The following is a 16,424-nucleotide window of genomic DNA, read 5'->3' on the forward strand; positions in this document are numbered from 1 at the left end:
GCCAATGTGGGACGCTTAACCAACTGAGCCATCCAGGTGCCCCTTAAAAAAAATTGTTTTAAGTGGATTTAATAAACATCTCATAATTATGGGTTTTAGAATTCTCTATTTAACCAATTCTGCTAGTTAGAACTTACAGAATCACAGATAGCAAAAGTATAAATGGCCTATCAGTCCTCTCTTCATAATATATTGTATTTCTACATGAAAAATGGGAACTTGATACAAAAGCATTCTTAACAAAAATGAAAAGGTTTGACTTCTCATTAAATGAAAAGGTCCTGAAAGGAGACTGACTGGGTTTTATTTTTCTTGTCTAGCAGGAGCACAAGTTTAAAAGACAACCTTGTTTCTTTTACAAGATGTGTTTACGAGAGCAGTGAAATACAATCACTTTGAGAACCTGCAGCACCAAGAGGTTACACGGCTCTGGCTTGGTGGAAAACGGGTGAAGAAAAAAAGCATTGTCCCTGGGTCTGCAGGCCAGTCTTCAGGGACCCCTGCACCCAGTTACACTCACTGGCACCACTAACTGAGATCAGGCAACATAACGTTTTCTTTGGGAATCGCACACCCAGAAGGAGCTGGCATTCATCTGTAATTCCTCATGTCTCCCAAGCTTCTGCAAAGCCTCACCTACTTACTTCTGAAATATAATTTTGAGATTGGACATGAGTAATTGACAGGCTGATATTTTTCTCTGCACAAGAAAAATAAAAAGGATACAAATTCAAGTTTGTGAGAAAATTTAAAAAAAGTCCTCTAACCATGTAACATGGTTGGTTATATGTTATTCTTTTAAGTAACATTATATAGTTCAATTAGTTATGAAAAGTAATTTTAAAAAATGCAAAGAAGGAAAACACATGAAGAAAAAAAACAATGCCTTACAGTGTCATATACATTTATGATTTATAGGAAACTTCACATCCCCCTAACTGATCTTCAAAAAATTGTAGAATTGAAGGCAGGTATTATCACTGCATTTTATAAATGAGAAGACTAAGATTCAGAAAGTCTCCTAGTAAAAAGCTGATGAAGTAAAGGGGGAAAAATGCTACTAGAAAAATATTACAGACACTCCAATGACTCAAAGGAGTCTTTAGTTTATATTTCTTACACATAAATCATTCTTCTGTCTTGATGGAAACAGATTTCCTTCCTAAGGGTCTATTACAGACTTCATGTATTTTTTTTCCAGCCAGCTGGAATCACTTTCCATCTTGCTCAAGTGAAGGGAGCCTCTTGGAAGCTTAGCAGCAGCTCTGTAGCAATGTGGCTCTGTGTACCAGCAGGCTCTCAATTATTCAAGATAACACAGAAAGGCCTGGGGATAGATTACCACAAATGCAGCAGAAACAAATTAACAGTTAGCTGAGTTACATAAACTTGAATAAATGAATATCTTCAACTGTGCATGCTGATAAAATATACACTGACGAAATAAATATGCAGATAGGAGTCAGGACTCTCACAGCAAGTGGGTACAATGATTTAGAATCCAAACTCTGTAGAGAAGCCACAGCCCATATCAGACCCCAAATGAGAAGGAGGTAGGAACTGCACCTCTCTGCACCTCTCTTAGCTATACACACTGATGCACTCACCTCACCAATAGCAAAACCATATTTATTTATACTTTGAGACCTGCACAAGGACAGCTGGTAAAAGCCTGCTTCAGAGTGATATGGCACTCCCACTGACCTCACCAATGGGAGCAAGGGAGTCATATACTGAAATATATGATGATCACCAAAAACCATCATGCAAATTTGTCATTTACATTTCAAAATTCAATTTCATTGACATTAAATAAAATGTTAAAAAAAATCCTATAAAGTTTTAGAAAATATAAAATGAATCTGCCTTATTCTTTAACACTTATTCTTGACATGTTGAAATTATAGTAAAGTTTCAATTCCGAGACTCTTACAGGAATAGAATAATTTCAGCAGATGCTTTGGATGACACTATACATGTATCTAAAGTATACCCCTTTTAAAATAATATTAACATTATAGTGTTCAGACCCCTGATCTAATTATGTTTGACAAACTTACCTATAACTCGCATTATGATTAGCACTTACAATTAGCATATATATCTAAAGTATACCCCTTTTAAAATAATATTAACATTATAATGTTCAGACCCCTGATCTAATTATGTTTGACAAACTTACCTATAATTCACATTATGATTAGCATTTACAATTAGCATATATAACTTAATTCAAATATATTTTGTTTATTGGCTCATCAAGTATAAGCACAGATTCCCAGGAAGTATTTGCAATATTTTCAAAATACCATTTGTTCACATTTATAAAATGACCACCTATTATATTTAAGTTACTGTGTCATCATCTCTGTTCAGGGGCTTTCAACTATCAAGATCTTATCCACGACCAATAACAAATTTTACTTTTCTAAATAAAGTACAGTAGTTATTTTACTTTGGTTTCCTAAATTACGAAAATTTCTAATGTTAAAATGATTTTTGTCTAGTGTTACCAGGCCGTAAAATGCCTAAGACATACAAAGTTTTTCTCCCTTTTAATACTCCATGCTCTCCATTAGAAAGGCAAAATTTCAATCAAAATCTCTAGAAATCTAGTGAGCTACCAAGAGCACACATTTAGCTATACCCTGTTATTTCCACCCTATTTGATTCCACATTTTTAGCTACGAACAAAATTTGTTCCTTCCTTTCATCTATTGAAAATTATAGATTACTTCTGAAAACAATTTCCTAAATTGATACACTTTTGCCATTTCAACCTCTATTCCTTCTTCTGAAAAAGTGATGTTTGACACGATCCAGGCCAGGATATGAACTGACTACATTTTCAACAGCCTTTCTGAGAATGATTACCTCTGAGAACATCAATAACTGAAGAAATCCCTATAGTTTCACTGTTACCTTGTGTAAAATAATATCCCAATTAAGTTAACTATAAAAGTCGTCCTGACTTCAAGGCACACTCTTCAAAGCCCTGAAATTCCTCTGGGGACTACAGGAACCTTTCTGGTTTAGAAAAACAGTTTGCAGGAAAGTTAGAGCAGTTTGTAAGGGTTATGGGTTTTTTTTTTCTTTAGTTTTATTATTAACTTTTTAATTCAAAAGTAAAACTTTAAAAAAAAAAAGTAAAACTTTTCCATTATAGCATGTGAAACGATACAAAGACATATTCATATACAGTGCCTAAGATACAGTTTCAAAAATCTGAATATACCCTTTCAGAACTAGTTCTATGTTCAAACAAATAAAATACATATAAAACATATAGTGTGATTACATATGCGTATTTTTTTTTGCTTTTTGGTTTTACATTACCATGCACATGACTCTGCAATTTGTACTTTTCAACAGTATCATGAACCTCAACATACTCAATATAGATATTTTTAGTGGTGACAAATATGTAACATGGATGAGCCACATTTATTCAATCTTTTTATTATTTTTGATCATTCACATTGATTTCAGCTATTTGCTGCTACGAGCCTATGATATCGTAATTTGTAATAAGACATATATATGTGGTCTTTGTCCCTATTTCTGGCACATTGCTCTTACAACCTTTGGAATTTCTTACATATTGAGATTGTTAAAGTGTCTTTTGTTATGCTAATAAGGTAACTTTTGGATACCTCCTAAGAATGGGACCTGGCTACAAGGGAGCCAGCCAAAGTGATTAGAGATTGGAACTTTCAGTCCCACTTCACTGGCCTCCCTCCCCCACCTCTGGGGAGGGGAGAGGGGCTGAAGGTTGAGTTCCATCACCCATGGCTACTGATTTAATCATTTGTGTCTGTGAAATGAAGCCTCCATAAAAATCTAAAAAGACTGGATTCAAAGAGCTTCCAGGTTGGGGAACACCATGCCTAGCTATGAATCTCTTCCTTCTGGCTGTTCTTGAGTTGCATCCTTTTATCATACACCAGTAATCTAGTAAGTCAAATGTTTTCCAAAGTTCTGTGAGCTGCTCTAGCAAATTAATTGAACCGAAGGAGGGTATCATGGGAACCTCTGATTTACTGCCAGTCAGTCAGAATTATAGGTAATAACTTGGGTTTGCAATTCGCATCTAAAGTGGGTGGGGGCAGAGGGAAGTCTTGTAGGACTGAACCCTTAACCTGTGGAATCTAATGCTGCATTTGGGTAGACACTGTCAGAATTGAGCTGAATGGCAGGGCACCCAGCTGGTGTCCAGAGAATAGCCCGTTGGTGTGTGGAAACCCTCCCACACACACACATTGGAACTGGGTTTGGAACTCCAAGTAAAGCCCCATAAATATTTATATATATGTTTACATAAAATCACTGTTATTTCTATAGGATAGATTCTCCCAATTAATGGGTCAAAGGCTGCTTTTTAAGAAATGAATATTTCTTCAAGTTGAAAATCAAAGTTCATAAAACAAATTGGCAATAAATAGCAAGTCCAAAATTTGCATATCCTTTGGGGCACCTGGGTGGCTCAGTTGGTTGAGCATCCGACTTAGGCTAAAGTCATAATCTCATGCTTCATGAGTTTGAGCCCCACATCAGGCTCTGTGCTGACAGCTCAGAGCCTGGAGCCTGCTTCAGATTCTCTGTCTCCCTCTGTCTCTGTCCCTCTCCCCCTCGCTCTCTGTCTCTCTCTCTCTCTCAAATATGAATAAATGCTAAATTTTTTTTTTAATTTGCATATCCTTTAACTCAGAAATCCCAATTCTAGGAATTTTTCCTAACAAAATAATGGAGCAAACATAGATTTTTTTTTTAAATGTATGTACATGGGTATTATTTGAAACTTACTATAAAAGAGGAAAATAAGAAACATCTGAAAATTCAAGAAAATTATCAATTAAATTATTCTTTTACTTTTTAACATTTACTTATTTTTGAGACAGAGAGAGTGTGAGCAGAGAAGGAGCAGAGACAGAAGGAGACACAGAATCTGAATCAGGCTCCAGGCTGTGAGCTGTCAGCACAGAGCCCAATGCAAGGCTCGAAACTCAACGAACTGTGAGATCTTGACCTGAGTTGAAGTTGGACACCCAACTGACAGAGCCACCCAGTGCCCCCTAAATAAATTATTTTTGACACACTTAGTGGAATGCTACACATACACTAAATTTGAGCATTTATAAAGCATTAAAAATTATGAAAATATATATTTATTGACAAGGAAAGATGCTTTATAAAATATTGCTTAATAAGAAAGAAAATACCTAATTGAATTTGTTGAATAATTTTGTAAAATAATTTTAAGGAGGAGGAGGATGAGAAAAAGAATATGACAAAATGCTAATAATAGTTATTTCTCCAGAGTAAGATTAAGAATAATTTTCTTCATTTTTACTTTTACTTGTCTGACATTTATTCAGCAAACAAAATAAATATAGGTATTTATTGTGTACCTACATTTCAGGCATTATGCTAAACACAGTGTTAAAAAAAAAAAGCAGTACCTTAATGAAAATTACTCTAAGTGGACAGGACAACAGTGGACGCAGAATAAGTGGAGGGGCTTTAGAAGGTGAAGAGGGCAGGTCAAAGGTTCAAAAAACATTCAAAATTATAAATCTAATCTTTCTAACAAGCCCCTGAGATACTACCATGTCCAGTATATTATAAAAGTATGTCCAGTATATTATAAATTGTCTAAGATCATGGAGCAAAATAAATGATAAAAGATTAAGATTCAGATCGCATTTACGTTCCCAGTATTCTCACCCATAGATATAAGAGGAAGTAATATACGCTATTTCCAGGCAGAGGTAGAAAGAAGCAAGTATGCCTTCTCCATCCTCTTGTTTTCCAACTGGTAGTCCTTGAAAACCACATCCTGAAGATCAGCCTAAATTCCTGACCCATCCTAGAGATGACAGAACAATGCCAACGGAGCTGAGAGCTCAGTGCCTAGCTGAAGCCAGCAGTGATAAAAAGCCGAGACATTGGGGCGCCTGGGTGGCGCAGTCGGTTAAGCGTCCGACTTCAGCCAGGTCATGATCTCGCGGTCCGTGAGTTCGAGCCCCGCGTCAGGCTCTGGGCTGATGGCTCGGAGCCTGGAGCCTGTTTCCGATTCTGTGTCTCCCTCTCTCTCTGCCCCTCCCCCGTTCATGCTCTGTCTCTCTCTGTCCCAAAAAAAATAAATTAAAAAACGTTGAAAAAAAAAAAAAAAAAAAAAAAAAAGGCGAGACACCTCAGGTAGGAGGCAACCACAGAGGAACCTGTCAGAGACCTGGAAAGCCAAGACAGCCAGGAAATACCACCACTCCGAACAAAATGAGAGAAACCAAGGCATGAGTGATATCAGCTGCTAATCTTTACCATAAATGCCGGCAAGACAAACGATAACCAGAATGAAAGGGACAAAGCCACAGAGACAGGATGAGCCACTGGACACCACGCAGATCATAAAAGACATATTCTTCTACAGTATCCCCAGGTGACATCTTAGAGAGAGAGGGAGAGGAAATCTGAAATAATGAGTATTTTACCCAAAGGGAGTAAGTCAATCAAAACTACCATCACCATCAGGATGCCTAGGTGGCTCAGTCGGTTAGCATCCAACTTCAGCTCAGGTCATGATCTCACAGTTGGTGAGTTCAAGCCCCACATCAGGTTTGCTGCTGTCAGTGCAGAACCCACTTCAGATCTCTGTCCCCCTCTCTCTCGGCCCCTCCTCCACTCATGCTCTCTCTCTCAAAAATGGATAAACATTTATAAGGAAAAAGAAAAATGACCCTCACAAAAGACTCAAGTTTGAACAGACTAAAAGCTTCAGCTGTTCATGGGGAGCCTGGGTGACTCAGTCGGGTAAGTGTCCGACTTTGGCTCAGGTCAAAATCTCATAGTTCCTGAGTTCGAGCCCCACATTGGGCTCTGTGCTGACAGCTCGGAGCCTAGAGCCTGCTTCAGATTCTGCCTCTCTCTCCCTCTCTCTCTCTCTCTCTCTGCCCCTCCCCTGCTCATGATCTGTCTCTCTCTGTCAAAAATAAACATGAAATTAAAAAAAAAAGCTTCAGCTGTTCAAATTATTCTGTATGGGACTAAATCAGGGGTTTCCAGTTATGCAGTGGATGGGGCCTATGGACTCGTATCATTCTGAAAAAAATAAGTAATATATAACAGGAAAGAGCAAAGAGTAGAACACAAAGACACAGCAAAAAGCTCTCAGATTTTTTTCCCTTGCTCATTGTTAGCCAAAGCCAGTAACAGGGTGATAATTTGTCATTCTTCATTTCACCAATAAATAAAGCAAGCCAAACATGTTTTTGTTCTAGGCCCATCCCAAATTAGATTCTTTGAATTTTAAGCAGCTAGATGATCAATCCAGCCAAAGTCACAGACAGGGAAAAGGGCAAAGAAAATAATCATAAGACTGAGAAATGAATTTATGAAAGAAACTTTATTGGACATGATCCTGCATGACTTTTAGAATGGAGATGAGAAACATATATGCCAAGCTGAACTGCTTCAGCTACTGAAAGCATAAAACAGCAACATATCTCAAAAGCTCAGATGCAGATCTCCAAGTATCTCAGAAGAACTCCTAAATTTGGTCCAGATTTCTGAGCACCCAGAATAGTAGGAGATGTGTAGCTTCTGGATTTGTAAAATGCAGCCAGTTCCCAGTATAGCTTAGGTACAGCCTCCTTCACTGATCCTCTTGCCCTGCCAGACTGACTCCATTTACACACACACACCACATACATACGCACACACATTCATACCAGACACGCATGTGCGTACAGGCATGCACATTTACACATCACTCCCCCCCCCCCCCATTCTTTTCAATCCCTTGGTCTGGGTTTTAGAAGAAAAAAAAAAAGGAAAAGAAAAAGCCAAATTTTTCCTTTAATTTCTTTAATGCTGGAAAGAAACTAACTTTTTACTTTTACTTTTTAAAAACACATCATTTATAAAATATTTGGGGGCAACTTATACCTACTAATGGTTGAAGCTAACTTGTTATTCACTGAAAAGAATTAATAACAATTTGTATTAACCAATTCAGTTCCCTTGGGGATCTCCTATTACTTGAGAAACTAGAAGTGAAAACTTATCAAATATCAAACGTTATTTACTAGTGAGAAAACATAATTCCCAGCTGGATCCCCAGAGGGAATTTGGTCACCCTGGCTTCACTGTATCCCACAGGGTCCAATTTGATATCACCATTACCCTTCCAGAAATGAGAGGTTTGGGTGTACATTTAGACAGTGAAGAAGCTAGCACATTAAACAGTAGTTCCAATCAACTCAACTAATATGAACAGAGCATTTACTGCATGCCAAGTACTAACAAAAGACTCAAACTGAAGGACGAGTCAAATTAAAAAGAACATTAAGAATGCAGAATCAACTATCCAAGAACCTGTACAGATAAAAAATGAAAAGAGGGAGTAAAGATTGAGGAAAACAGACAGACTCAATGAGCCTATCTTCCAGCATTCAATATGGTTTTTAAGTCTTTTTGACCTCCCGGCCATGAAGAGAAGAGACATATTAAAGTTCCATAATTCTGGGGCACCTGGGTGGCTCAGTCGGTTAAGCGTCCGACTTCAGCTCAGGTCACGATCTCACAGTCCGTGAGTTCGAGCCCCGCGTCGGGCTCTGGGCTGATGGCTCAGAGCCTGGAGCCTGCTTCCAATTCTGTGTCTCCCTCTCTCTCTGCCCCTCCCCCGTTCATGCTCTGTCTCTCTGTGTCTCAAAAATAAATAAACGTTAAAAAAAAAAATTTTTAAGTTCCATAATTCCTTCCTATGTATTGTGATGGAGAAGCAGAATGTTCTCTTGCCCTCACCATTTTCATTCCCTCATACAAAGTCATGAGCTGAGACAGTTCAGTTTTACTAGCCTGAAGAGAAAAATACTAACAACTACCAAAGTGGGAAAAAACTAGGATAGAAAAACAAGAATCAAATACAGACATGAAATAAGGAAGTCCAAATAGAACACCAGAGGATAGTGAGTGAAAAGACACATGAGTTTTGCAGCTCAGATTAAAAGGAGCTCTACCAAAACCAGTTATAACTCACTGGCTGTATTGATAAATGAGTAAAAGACAGTTGGACTCATCCAAAGAAAGGAAAGAGAAAACATATAAATGCCTATAACTTTAATGTTGACTGCAAGAAACAAAAATCAGTAAAATCTTAAGAATCAATGTTGTAAAAGGCAAGAAATAAGCTCTGAGAATGAAACTGAGAAATGACAATAAAAGGAAAGAAATAAAAACTAAGTGGAAAAAAGAATACAGTAAAAATAGGTAGAAACAGTTAAGAAAGAAAAAAAACCTTTAAAATATTTTTAAAAGAGAGTAAGTTTTTTTTAATGACATAAAATTAACAAAAAATGTTTGCCTGCATCAGCATAAACCTCAGATCTTGCCTAATACCCATGGCATGCAAAAACAATATTCAATATTTTATTACATTTCAATATCAAAAATGATTATTAGATAAGAGCTTCATTAAAGCTGTGAACATATGAATATGCTGGATGAGCTTCATTCCTTTATATTATACATTAGAGTTAACAGAATTTCAGACATATTTGTAAAATGTAAATATACTCTCATATGCTAAATGGTTTTGATTAAAGTAGATTCTCAAATAATTAACTTTTTAAATAATCCCTATGCTGCACAGCACTTGTTAAATGTGCCTGCTTATACAGTAGTAAGCTTATTAAAAAGAAGAAAAATAAGGCTTTCTTTCAGGTTTAAACTGTGGACAACATTTTGAGAGTTCAAATCTATACAGGATTATCTTTCCATAAAAAGGATAAAATGGAAGCCAGTTTTGATTACAAACTATTGTCTTTATTGTAACTACTACCACATTCCATGACTTTCTCTGTTTGCAACATCTTTCTTTCCTAAGACATTCATCCCTATGGAGCACCCACCTCTTCGAATTTTCTTTCCCATAACAACTTTGGTGCAATTTTCCACTGGTCTTCCTACATCCTCTCTGGTTATGGCCCCTACATTTTAGACTCTGGCTTTATAAACTTCTATTTCAAGATATTTTCCAATGTAGTAAAATAGCACATTTGTATCATCACTTCTTTTCTTTCTCTCTTTGCCAAAAAAGAATCAAGACAAGAAAAGTAGGCTATAATCTGTGGTTATTATAGAAATGCATAATGCTATGAAAGACATTAAAATTCAAAGACTAAATTTTATCTCATGACACCATTTCCTTGTTTCATGGAACAGGACATACCACTTTATGGCAGAGTGGGGAAGCACATTTTTTTTTATTGTTTATTTATTTTGAGAGAGAGCGACTATATGCATGAGCAGGGGAGGGGCGGAGAGAGAGGGAGACAGAAAATCCCAAGAAGGCTCCAAGCTGCCAGCACAGGGCCTGATGAGACATAGGACTCCATCTCACCAACCAGGAGATCATGACCTGAGCCAAAATCAAGAGTTGGATGCTTAACCGACTAAGCCACCTAGGTATCCTGGGAAGCACATTACTATCTCAAGTGTCATAACTAGAATATGGGAAGATTCAAAATTACCTTTGCAACTGAGGGATTACCAATGAATCATGCTCAACCTCTTCCAATACAATATGTCATATAATGATTTATGATTTTCCATTTTTGAGAAAGCTAATTCCCCAGTAATATTAAGACAGACACACACAAACACACACACACACACACACACACACACACACGCTCTGTGATGAAGAGTATTTGAGATTGTCAACCAAAGTTAGCAAATTAAATGCCTAAGAGAAAGTATGTTAGAAAAATAATCTCTCTAGCTCTTAATACCTGCTGCGTCACTGAGCTGCACATTGGCCAAATAGATATAATGTCTTAGTCACAGGTTTTCCATGGTCAGAGGCAGAGATATTTTTTCATTTATTTTTAGAATAGTATTTGTGCTCATAATGATGGTCTATGCCAATACTGTTTCCAAGCCAGTCCTTGATTATCACAGGATATAAGCCAAAAAAGGAAAATGATGAGCTGGTGGTTCTGAAGATAGGGAGCTTTGAAATGCCTTAGTCACAACTCACCCCCTGAAGTAGCAGGGATTGCCACACTTACTCACATTAGTAATGCTGAGCAATTATCATTTAAGATCAGGTAAAATTATTTATTTCATAATTAAAAAATATGTTGACTAAGGAATGAAGGACCCAGAAAGCTCATAAACTGATGGTTTAGGGTTTTTTTCTATCTGAACAATACCTAGATGAATTATCAAAGACCCAACAGAGCCTAGTACTGTACTCTGAACACAGGGGGAAAAAAGATCCCTCATAAATGCTTGGAAAAAGTATCTCCAATTAATCTTTTATGAAACATTAACCTCTTGTTGGAATATATCAATTAGCAAATCAAATCAGTAACAAGTCAATCTACTCTCAAGTGTCTCAAAATTGCTCTGTAGTAGCTTACGTTGTTGTATTAAACACTAACCATCATTGTGCAGGTGGCCAAACTAGACATTTTATTCAGAGTTCATTCACAGTCACAATACCACGATACCAGTGAGGATGAAGCTGAACAAGGACGTTGCTTCTTCATTCCGACTAACACAACAGACACCTGCCTTCATTCATTCATCTATCCATGGCATCCATTCAAGAAATGTTTATTAAACCCCTTCAATATGCAAGATGATGAGGGTTTATACAAAGGCATGTTATCCCGGGATAACACTTGAAGTAAAATTGGAAGAACAGATAAGATCAAGGGAACAGATAGAAGAAGGTGGAAAGGCAGAAAATGATGAGGCAAGAACCAGGGAGGAGAAAATCCAGTTGGGCCTCCTATTTCAGGTTTTAACAACTGTTTTCTATCCTGCATACAAAGAGAAAATGAGGATAAAACACTGACTGATTGTTTGTGCCATCAGAGTCCACATTTGAAAGTATGCTTCAGTTTGACCACAAATTTTTGTCGCTAGTGGGCAGAAAGCAGCCAGAAGCATTCAGTTCTGATGAATATATTGCATATATTGTAGGAGAGGTTCATTCCTAAAATTTTCCTTCATCTCTCCATGTCCTTCAACATACATGTCTGACAAATAAGTTATATGTAAAGTGCTTAGACCAGTGCCAGGCATAAGATAAGTACGATACAAGTATTAAATAAATAAATCCTTGTTTCTCTCTTCTTGCTTCAAGGATAACACCTAATAAGTCCTCAAGGGCACAAGAACTGGGACCAACTAAGTCAGAACATTTCTTTATAGAGAGGTTTTTGATAATAAATTTGATTTCTTGCATAGATGTATAGCTATTCAGATTATTTCTTATGTGTATTTCATTCAATGCATGCTCTATCAGGAAATTTGTCTATTTCTTTTGTGGGATTTTGGGGATTTACTGGCATAAATACACTGGCATTCCCTACACTTTTTACCTGTTTAGGATCTGTAGTGATATTCCCACTTGAATTCTTAACATTGGTAGTTTGTGTTTTCTCTCTTTGCTTCTTGATCAATCTTAGCAGTAACTTGTAGTCTTATTGATCTTTTAAAAAAATCAATCTTTGGCATTGTTAATTTTCTCTATTTTTTTCTTTTTTCTTCCTTTTTCCTGCTCTTTATTATTTCCTTCTTTCTATGTACTTTTGGTTCAATTTGCCTTACCCTTTCTAAACCCTGAGGATGGGAACTGAGAGCAATGATTTAAAACCTTTCTTCTTTCCTAATACAAGCATTTACAATATAAATCTAAACATTGCATTTGCTACATCCTATATACTTTGACATGTTGTAGCCTCACCATCATTCAATTATAAATATTTTCTAACTTCTCTCATAAATTCTTCTTTGACCCATAGGCATTTAAAGTATGTTTTAAAATTTTCAACCACTGGGGAATGTGTGTGTGTGTGTGCGTGTGCGTGTGCGTGTGTGTGTGTGTGTCTGTTGTATACTTGTTTTTTATTTTTTTTTACATTTATTTTATTTTTGAGAGAGAGCACAAGGAGGGGAGGGGCAGAGAGAGGAAGACAGAGGATTCAAAGCTGGTTCCACACTGGCAGCAGCAAGCCCAGTGTGGAGCCTGAACTCATAAACCGTGAGATCGTGACCTGAGCCAAAGTCAGGCACTTAACCAAACAGCCACCCAGGTGTCCTGGTTTTTCATTTCTAATTTAATCCCTTGAGGTCAGAGAACATACTCTATATGATTTTCTCTTTTGAAATTCACTTAGACTTTATTTTTATGTGCCAAGTATGGTCCAAGCATACTTCCAAGTATGGTTCAAGTATAAATGAATTCTTGATTTTCCCTTTTGTTTATATAAGGATAAACCTTGGTCTATCTTAACGAATGCTATTTTACTTGGAAAGAATGTATATTCTTATATTTTTTTGTTTAATGTCCTGTTAATGTCAAATCAAGGTGGTTGATAGTTTCAAAATACCTATATCCTTATTAAGTTTTCTTTCTAATTTAGTTCTACTAATTATTAACAGATGAGCAATGAATTATGCAACTATGATTGTGGATTTGTTTTCTCCCCTCTTTAATTCTATCTGTTTTAGCTGCAGATGTTTTGAACCCCTTTAGTTAGGCACATATGTATTTACAGTTGTTACATCTCCCAGATGAATTGACCCCTTTCATCATTTTGAAATGTCCACTTTGGTTATTTTGTCTGAGATTAACATATTCACACCAGTTTTCTTACACTTACTGCTTATAAGATATATTCATATTCCATCTGGTTAATTTCAGTTGTTCTATGTCTTTAACATATATCTCTCAAAAACTGTATATGTTGGATCAAGCTTTTTAAAATTCAGTTTGACAATCTCTGCCTTTTTTAATTGGAATGTTTAGGCTTCTTGCATACAATTTAATTAAAGGTATGTTTGGGTTTAGATCCACCAGTCTGCTGTTTGTTTTACCCGTCCCATCTGTATGCTATTACTTTGTTCCTGCTTTCCTGCCTCCTTTTGGCATAAGGGTATATTTTTTAGTATTCTAACTTACTTCCTAGTTACATTTCTCATCTATCCTCTTTGTATTACTTTTCAGTGATTGTCCCAAAGATTGCAACATGCCTCCTTAACTTAGCACAGTTTAAGATCAATATTGTGCCACTTAGTGTAACATACAAAGATCTTACAACAGTCAAATTCTACTTATCTCCATCCTCTGTGTTATTATTGTCATATATTTTATACCATTATGTGTTATAAAGCCCCACAATATACTATAATTTTTCCTTTAAACATTCAGTTGTCTTTTAAAGAAATTAAAAAAAGAAATCTTTTAATTTAGCCCCATATTTATGACCTAGTGCTCTTCATTCTTTCCTATAGGTCTGAGTGTCTCTACGGTTTCACTGCACTCCAGATGAAGAACCTTTTTTTAGCATCTCCTTTAGTATAGATCTACTGGAAATGAACATCTTATTTATTCGACTGAAAAATGTCTTTGGTTTGCCTTCATTTTGAAAATATAGGTTGTCTGGATAAAGAATTCTGGATTGAAATTTTTCAGTACTTTAAAGATGCTATCTGGGGTGCCTGGGTAGCTCAGTCGGTTGAGCGTCCAACTTCAGCTCAGGTCATGATCTCACTGAGGTCTGTGAGTTCGAGCCCCACGTCGGGTTCTGTGCTGACAGCTCAGAGCCTAGAGCCTCTTCAGATTCTGTGTCTTTCTCTCTCTCTGCCCCTCCCCCACTCACACTCTGTCTCTGTCAAAAATAAATAAACATTAAAAAACATTTTTTAGGGGCGCCTGGGTGGCGCAGTCGGTTAAGCGTCCGACTTCAGCCAGGTCACGATCTCGCGGTCCGTGAGTTCGAGCCCCGCGTCAGGCTCTGGGCTGATGGCTCGGAGCCTGGAGCCTGTTTCCGATTCTGTGTCTCCCTCTCTCTCTGCCCCTCCCCCGTTCATGCTCTGTCTCTCTCTGTCCCAAAAATAAATAAAAAACGTTGAAAAAAAAAAATTAAAAAAAAAAAAACATTTTTTAAGATGCTATCTGGCCTCCATTGTTTATGATAAGAAGTTAGCCATCTTTCATATCATCATTCTCCCTACACAAAATGTGACTTTATTCTCTAACTGCTTTCAAGATCATCTCTTCATTTTGATTTTCAGTAGTTTGACTATGAAACTACTTTCAGTTTTCTGTGTATTACCTTACTTGCCCATGAGCAATATACATTGCTTTAAAGTCCTTGTCTGCTGACTTCTGGATCATCTAGGTATTCATTTGTATTAACTACTTTTTCTTTGGATTATGGGTCATATTGTTCTGGATTTTTGGGGGTTTTTTGTTATTGCTGTGGGTTTTTTGCAAACGTAGTATTTTATACTCACCATTATGGATGATATGTTGTAGAGACTCTGTATTCTGTTATCTTCCTCTGAAAAGCTTTATTTTGTTATTGTCCTACCAAGCACCGAAATTATTTGCTAATCATTTTGAACTTGTGTAAGCTTGAATTCACACTTGGTTAAGATGGGTCTATGTTGGCTTTGTCCTCAAGCCTATAAATCTTTATTTCTAAAGAGCAGGCCTTCTGGGGTTTCAGTAGAAAGCCACTGAAATTTCTGTTCAGCTCTTTCAAACTTCCACCTAGTGTTTCTTCTGGGCTTCTTGAATTTCTCCTATGAGTGTACAGCTAAGGGCCAGTCAAGGACTTAAGCTGAGTCTGTACCTTAAGCTGAGTCTATACATAAAATTTTGGTCTCCCCCCGCCCACCGTGGATCTGTTCTTTCCAGGATTTCCCTCATTGCTTTCCAAGTGCTCTGCCAGCCCTGAACTTCATATTCTGAGTCCACAAATCAAGAGAGCTGTAGCTTTCTACTGGAGTTACAGCTGTCCCCATGCTTCATGGGTTGGAGAGTGCCTTCAGGATTAAAGCTATGTGCACATGGATCTCACCAGCCTGGTTCTCTTTTATCAGGGTTAAATTCCTCCCCTGGGTCCCTGCCAGTTTCTGTTTTCTTCAGGTCTCCAATGCCTTCAAACAGTTGTCTCCTTTCAGGGGTAAAAGGTTATAATTTTTATCTACAGGAAGATTAATGTGATACAAGCCACTTCATAATACTAGAACTGGAACCCCATACATACCTAACTTGTATTGAATGAGTATGGGTATACAGATAGGCATTCCAACCTCATTGTGTCCAAAATAAAAACTTGATTTTTTTGTTCCCAAATCTTTTGTTTGCCCGGTCTCTGTGCTTTATTAAATAGCAACATAATCCACCCAGTTGCTCACACTCACACACACACACACACACACACACACGTCCTTGAATCTTATGTTTATCACCCACATCCAAATCATCATCCAATCCTGTGGGATTAACTTTCATGATGCATCCTGATTCCATCCACTTCTTTCCATCTCCACTGCTGCCACCCTGGATCAAATCACCACACCCGCTCACAAAGACTAATACAGCCATCTCCCAGCTACCA

The 16,424-nt window shown here is 37.2% G+C and overlaps 1 protein-coding gene and 1 long non-coding RNA gene across 5 annotated transcripts in view; one reads left to right on the plus strand and one right to left on the minus strand.

The window, feature by feature from the left end:
* Positions 1-764, plus strand: part of LOC131519734 (uncharacterized) — a 61,604-nt gene extending 60,840 nt beyond the window's left edge. The window contains exon 4 of the long non-coding RNA XR_009265764.1: positions 321-764. This is a non-coding gene — a long non-coding RNA (uncharacterized LOC131519734). The remainder of the gene's footprint in view (positions 1-320) is intronic.
* TMEM117 (transmembrane protein 117) overlaps positions 1-16,424 on the minus strand; it is a 521,337-nt gene that overhangs the window by 478,009 nt on the left and 26,904 nt on the right. The gene's annotated exons all lie outside the window — the stretch shown is intronic.

The sequence above is a fragment of the Neofelis nebulosa genome, chromosome 8, assembly GCF_028018385.1.
Source record: "Neofelis nebulosa isolate mNeoNeb1 chromosome 8, mNeoNeb1.pri, whole genome shotgun sequence".
Classification (NCBI taxonomy): Eukaryota; Metazoa; Chordata; class Mammalia; order Carnivora; family Felidae; genus Neofelis; species Neofelis nebulosa.